This window comes from Pteropus vampyrus, unplaced genomic scaffold (genome assembly GCF_000151845.1).
Source record: "Pteropus vampyrus isolate Shadow unplaced genomic scaffold, Pvam_2.0 Scaffold404, whole genome shotgun sequence".
Taxonomy (NCBI): domain Eukaryota; kingdom Metazoa; phylum Chordata; class Mammalia; order Chiroptera; family Pteropodidae; genus Pteropus; species Pteropus vampyrus.
Window position 1 is genome coordinate 1,042,143 of NW_011889185.1, and position 7,142 is coordinate 1,049,284.

Genomic DNA, 7,142 nt, shown 5'->3' on the forward strand with positions numbered 1-7,142 from the left:
AGTATGGAGGTTTCTCAAAAATTAAGAATAAAACTACCATATGACCCAGCAATCTCTCTTCTGGGTATGCTCTCCTATGTTCATTGCCACACTAGTCACAATAGTCAAAGCATTGAGGTGTACCTTTTTATACCAGGGGGCCCTCCAGAGAGAAGGTGACCAACCTACAGCTGATTTCTAGTTGCCAACGCAAAAGTAAAAGTCCCCTCTTGCTAGAGCTGTTGCTAGGGAACAAAGACACCAGTGTTAGAGGACAGGCTGAGCAGCTCCAAGGGTTATTACTCCAGAGACTGCTGCACAGTTTAATACTACTACCGACCAAAGAGTCGCCTTGTCCTTGGTAGGACCAAATGTCTCAAGGGCCTTCAGAGAGTTTTTAAGTTAGCGAAGAGTCGCCCTGCCCAAACTGAAACTCTGAAATAGTCCTCACAAACTGTCAGTATTTATACTATAAATGTCCCCTTGCCATAGTCGTTTCTCCATATGTTCTTATCAATAAGCCCCCAGCAGGGCCCCTCAGCAGCTGGTCTGCTGACTGCTTATCAACGACAACAGATGTAGAATGATGACATCCTGGCATGACTTCATTCTTATATCAAAGCAACTTTTCTTCTTTGTCATACATAAACAAGTGGATTAAAACGACTTCACTTGAGTCATAAACAAGTGGATTCAAAATCATATTAAACCAAAGCACAATAAGTTTTCAATAAGAATTTTAAAATTCAACATCTTTTTCATGGGAGATTGCACATAGGTAGAATAAATGTTCTGGGGCATCATTCTTTCAAAATCAAATTTGTTCATCCCTCTTCTTCCATCCTCACTCAGTGAGCATTTTCATCTGATGTCTTTAAAACATGCCTGCCTCAGGTAGCTTTTATCAAATAAATGGTGGCAGAGTTTGCCAATTTCCTTTCCCTACTCTGAATCAATAAGCCCAGCTCACAGAGCACTAAACTTTTATTTCCACCAAGCAAATATAGATTTCCTTCTCCTTGGTTACTATTTAAAAGTCCCATTCTTACTTCTGTCTAGAGCATCCACCCATTCCTGTAGCATTGATGCTGACGGTGGCCAAAGATGTGAAATGCCACAAGCCAGTCAGCCCGTGGAGTCCTCCTCTGCCCTCAGTCATGTGAGTGCACACAGTAGGTCACTGTACAAGCCAAACAACCATCAGCTCATCCTCACGGACACAAAGAAGGGATCTTCTCCACGCCTTGGATCCCTGCAGACTCAAACTCTTGACTCTGCATATGGTTTCACTTCCAACTTGTTGAGTTTACCACCAGAAATCTGTATTAGTTTCCTGGGGCTGCCGTAACAAATGACAACAAACTTGGTGACTTCGAACAGCAGCAATTATGCTTTCAGTCTAGAGTCTAGAAGTCCAAAATCAAGGTGTCTATATGGCCATACACCTTTCTAGCTTCTGGTGGTTACCAGCATTCCTTGGTGTTCCTTGGCTTGTGGCCTCATCACTCCACTACAATCTCTCCTTCCATCATCACAGTGTGTCTGTGTCTTCTCTCCTCTTGTGCCTTTCTCCTCTAAGGAAAATCCAGGGTAATCTCAGCATCCTGAGATCCTTAAATTAATTACATTTACAAAGACCTTTTGGCCAAATAAGGTCACATTCACAGGTTCCAAGGATTAGAACATGGACACATCTTTTGGGGGCCACCATTCAATCCACTACAAGGCCTTATCTCCTTGGACTCAGAAGTCTTTCTTTTTAAGAGTTTTCAAACCTGTCTCCATAGTGCCGAACTCATTAACACTGCCTATTGTATTCAGAAATGATCCTAACACCAAGAAGGGTGCATGTCACTCAAGAATCCTATTAAAGGGTTCATCCCAAGTTTCTTCTCTCAGCCCTACAATCTTTTTCTTCTTCCTCTCCTACTTTCACTCGACCGTGCTGGCTCCAGTCTTTTTGCTCCTATGACTAGAAATCCTCTCTCTCCTTCCTAAACACAGTAATTTAGCTTAGCCCAGTTACTCCAGATTTATGCCTACATATCCTTCACTCTCTTCACACAAAGGATTGTCCAGTTACCAGAATCCACTCTTTCTGGTGATAAAGGGAAAGGTGTTCAATAACTTTTGTTCCTTTTAAGGTTTTTTAAAAAATTGATTTATTGAGGTAAAATTCAGTGGCATTTAGCACACTCACAGTTATGCAGCTATCACCTCTATCTAGTTCCAAAACATTTTTATTACCCCAAAAGAGAACCTGCACCCATTAAGCAGCCATTCTGTTCCCTCCCTCTCCCAGCGCTATGCAACCATGAATATACTTTCTGTTTCTATAGATTTGCCTATTCTGAACATTATATATAAATGGAATTATACAATATGTGGTCTTTTGTGTCTGACTTCTTTCATTTAGCGTAATATTCCCAAATTTCATCCATGTCAGCATGTGTCAGTACTTTATTCCTTTGCATGGCTGATAATATTTTATTGCATGGATATACTACATTTTCTTTATTCATTCATCTGTTGATAGTTGCTTTACTTTTTTAGCATTTCACATTGCAGAGTTTTTCCCAATTTTTTAATAAATATTTACTGGATGATAACTATGTGCTAGGCACAGTTCAAGGAGCTGGGGACATAGCTCTTGACAAAACAGAACAAAAGTCTCTCCCTTCATGAAGCTTGCATTCTGGTTGGGGTGACAGATTATAAATAAGATAACTAAAATATATAGTCTGCTAGATAGAAGTGCTAAGCAGGGAAGAAGGGTTGGATAGTGACTAGAAGGGGCTAAAAGAATTTTGGCGGGGGTCACTGGTCATTTTCTATTTCTTAATCTAGGTACTGGCTACATGGGCATTCTCAGTTTGTGAAAATGTAGTGAGCTTGCCCTTAGGATTTGTGTACTTTTCTGTGCATGTGTTCCACTTCAATAAAAAGGGGTTTTTTTTTAGCTAATGTGCTTCCATGTCCTTTAAAAGGCAGTTTATTGCACCTATCTCTGGTGCTGACTCTAACAACAACAAAAAAAGATTTTGCTACGTTGAGGGACCAGTCAAATCCCTGACCCTGGTCTTGACTGGGTTTAGGATGTCACCAGAGTGAGGTGCTGGTTTCAGCATTCTGCCATTCACTTATGTCCTTCAGGCTTCTGGACCATTCCAGCTCTCTCTGTCTAACCATAACTGTCAGTAGACAGCCAGGGTTTACAATGACCATGTTGGCAATTTCAGCTTGTTACCTTATTTCTTTTAAAACACATTTCTGCCATTATGTTGAGCCCAGTTTGGCTCTTTTTTAAATACTGTCCTTAACAAGAACAAAAATTTTATTTTTAGGGAGAGAATGACTATGAAATCACAAGAGTGTAGGCGAAAAACACCAGGCTATAATGAAAGGTAATTATGTTCAGAGGAGAAGGGGTCACCCTGGGGTGTCAATTTAAAAAAAATAGTTGTGAATTTCTCTCTTTCCATGTTCCATTCAGTACAACTCAGCCTAAATCAAGAAGCAATCCTGGAAGGCAGTTAAATTGAACTGATTTGGGGAAAAGATGGGTGAATAATTGAAATTGGTCTTAAGTAGGATCCATACGTCCTATACATGTATAACACCTCGGAGTTTATTCAGCCAAAATTTTGTGGCTACAGACACAAGGTAACTTGATTTGATGGGCTCTCCCTTCATTATGCAAACTGTTATTATGCCTCCATCATAACTAAAATGAGTTGGGATATAAAAGTAACAAGGACATATACCGACTGAGAGGCTGCTGGACAACAAGGTAGGAGCATATCCTTGAGAATGATATTTGAGAGAAGAGAACGGGAGAACACTGAGTCTGAAAAAAGTCAGAACCAGAGGAGACATTTACTAGTACAAATTGGAAAGAAGTTGGCCAAGATGGTCAAGAAGGGGTAAGTGGGATTTAGTTAAGAGAGGAGACTGCAGAAACACTGATATCACTTGAAATGTTTGTTGAGAGATATCTGAATGTGCAATTCAGAGAAGCTGCTAGCTCTAAGGACAGGGCTGCCAAAAAGTTTAATTCTGGCCTGGAACCAGTGCCAAAAGGGGTGAGATGTTTCTACCCACCAGCTCTAAGAACTAGTCAGACAACCTGAGGGAAAAAGAGGTCAGCAATGAAAATGTCTAATGTGCATATTAAGTTGTGTCAAACTGTATTCGGGTACTAGGCAAAGCCCCTATAATTCACAGACCAAAAAGATACAGCTTATAGATCAAACTTCCTCACCTTTTGGTAAGACAGGTTTGTCAGTGACCAAAATAGAGCAGGTGGAATCCTGAATGAGATTGTGGGGCTGCAGCCTAAAGGGGAGATAGACCTTTAATTCCTCAGGTCATGTGGTAGAAAAGACAAGAGGCCACCATAGGGGCCTGTCACCCAAAACCATTCCTTTCTCAGATTCTCAGTGGGAGTATGAGAGTGGGCACCATTTTGATACATTGTGTTTTGAAATTATAATCCAAATACCTAAATGGGAGGAGAGGCCTAAGGTAAATATCACAGGTTACCAGATGATTTTCCTACCTGACTCTTAACAGTCAGTTTTTCACCCACTAGGGCTCAGTCAATTCATAGTAGTAATAAAACCCTTGTAGTCATACAATGTTTAAATGTGAACAAAGTACTCTAGATAGTATTTCATTGGATTATTTCCTCAAGTCCTTGTGAAGAGAGATGCCTTAAAGGCCCAAGGCTATGAAAAATAAGGAACCCACAAAGAAGGAGGTCACTCTGGAAGATCCCAGCTGTGCCAACTAGGTTCAGTGCGGTGCCCTGAGACTGCTATCACTCCTAGGTCCAAAGATCAAGGAGACAGAGTGGTAATTGGAAACCAGAAGGGAAATTTTTCATACAGAGGTCTGCCTTGAGAAGATTTGTAACCTTCTGTCAAGGAACACAGCCAGACTGAGGTGACCCTGCAATAAGAAAGCCAGGGAAATAGATCCCTGGCTTATTCTACCCCCTTTCTTTGATCTTTTACTGGAGCTCCCCATTGGCCAAACCCAAGCAGAAGCCAGACGGACTAAAAACATAATAGAGAAGAATGAAAAGTGGGTCCTCAAAACTATGGGCCCCTACCCCTAACCCCCACCAAGACAATGCCTAGACACACAATTGTGCATACCTTTTCAGGGGGGTTGTGGATTCCCGGAGGTGTATTCATGGATCTTCTGGGACACATGGATTCCAGATTAGGAGCCCTGGGCTGCGGGGATGCAGTAACATTGCAGTATATGGGATCCCACCCCCATCCAAACCATCAGCAAGTTCTCTTGACTCCCCAAGTAGATTTCCAATAGGTCCACTTCTCTCATTCTCTGCTGTCACTATCATCTCCTAGCCTACTAACTGGTCTCCCTGTCTACCCTACAAGTCATTCTTTACACAGAAGCCAGAAACACAAATAAGACTGTGTCATTTACCTGCCTGAAGCCCTTTGAAGAGTTCCCACTGCTCTTTGAATGAAATCTAAAGCCCTTACTCTGCTGTGCAGGGCACTAAGAGCTTTTGTACCCCTCTGCTCTCATCTCACATTCCTTCATCTGCACTCACTACTCTCCAGTCACCTTAACCTTTGAAAGTAAATTTTACCTCCACCCTTCTAGGTTCTTGGTTGTGACCCCTCTGTAATAAAAGACACATTAACCGTAGAAAAAAATAAATGGAACTTTAATAACATTTATACCTCAAGTATACGTGGGAAATACCCAAGAAAACTGAATAACTCCCTGAAATGGCCCAAGCCACCACCTTAAATACCATCTTCAGCTTAAGAAAAAAGAACATATTGGGGGGCAGTGGGAGGAGCCAGTTATGGGAGGTTATTGGTCAAAGCACAGGCATAGTTTTTATGCGGATTTAAGTCACTGCTCTCTTCATTGATCAGAGTTTCTAGAGATTCAGTCATCCTCTTCTTTCTGGTACAGAGAGAGAGAGATACCCTTACAAATGGAGATTTCCCTTATAAATGTAAAAGTCTCTCACAAAAGGGTAACTTCTAGTGGGTTTTCAGGGTTTCTTCAATATCTTCTACTTCTTAAAAATAATCAGCTCAAGATAATCCTTATGTCAAATAGGCATATTTGGAGGTGGCAAATTCTGCTCCCTCTCACCTTCCAACAATTAAAACACAGCAAGCTCTTCCCTGCCTCAGGTCCTTTGCACTTACTGTTTTCCAAGAACTAAGTCAAGTTCTTCCCCCATTTTCATACATGGCTGCCTCCCTTATATCTCAGCTTAACTGTCACCTTTTCCCTATCCACCGTAGACAAAGTTCCCTCCACTCCCCTTCCACCACATACCCTGATTCTCCATCACAGTGTTCTATTTCTTTTCTTCACAACACTTACCACAGCTAGAATTATTTTTATGGATTCACTTGATCATTAGTCATCTCCCAAGTAGGATATTATCTCAGAACAGCAAGCTCCTGATTTCTTAACCCTCAGAACATACTGCACCCACAGCAGTGCCTGCCATAGAGTGAGCACTCAATAACTATTTGTGCTTATTGTTAAACTTGCTTTCTATCAAGATTAGTCCTGATAAGAACCTTAAGTCTGATTTCCTGAATAAAAGAAAATGGTGAAGCACCTGAAGATATAGGAGAAGCAAAGGTAGTTGTGTTACTCAACTTGGGCTGCCATAACAAAATACCATAGACTGAGTACCTTACACAACAGAAAAATATTTTCTCATAGTTCTGGGAGTTGGAAGTCTGAGATCATGGTACCAGCATGGTCAGATTCTGGCGAGGATTCTTAAAGATGACTACTTTAACTCTGTGCCCTCACGTGGCAAAGAGGGTAGGGGAGGCGGAGGCACTTGCTCTCTGGTGTCTCCTCTTATAAGTACACCAATTCCATCACCACCCTCATGACCCTTAATTACCTCCCAAAGACTCCATCTCCAAATACCATCACATTTAGGGATTAGAGCTTCAACATATAAATTTAGACAGAGGAGACACAACTTACTCCATAACAGTAGTGGAATTCATTAGAAAAGGAATGAAGAGTAGATTCATGGACTTTGAGCATGGACCCAACCACCGTCCCATTCATTCATTTAATAAACATTTGTTGAGTACCTACTGTGAACCAAAAGTATGGTGTTGAGCCTTGGGAAA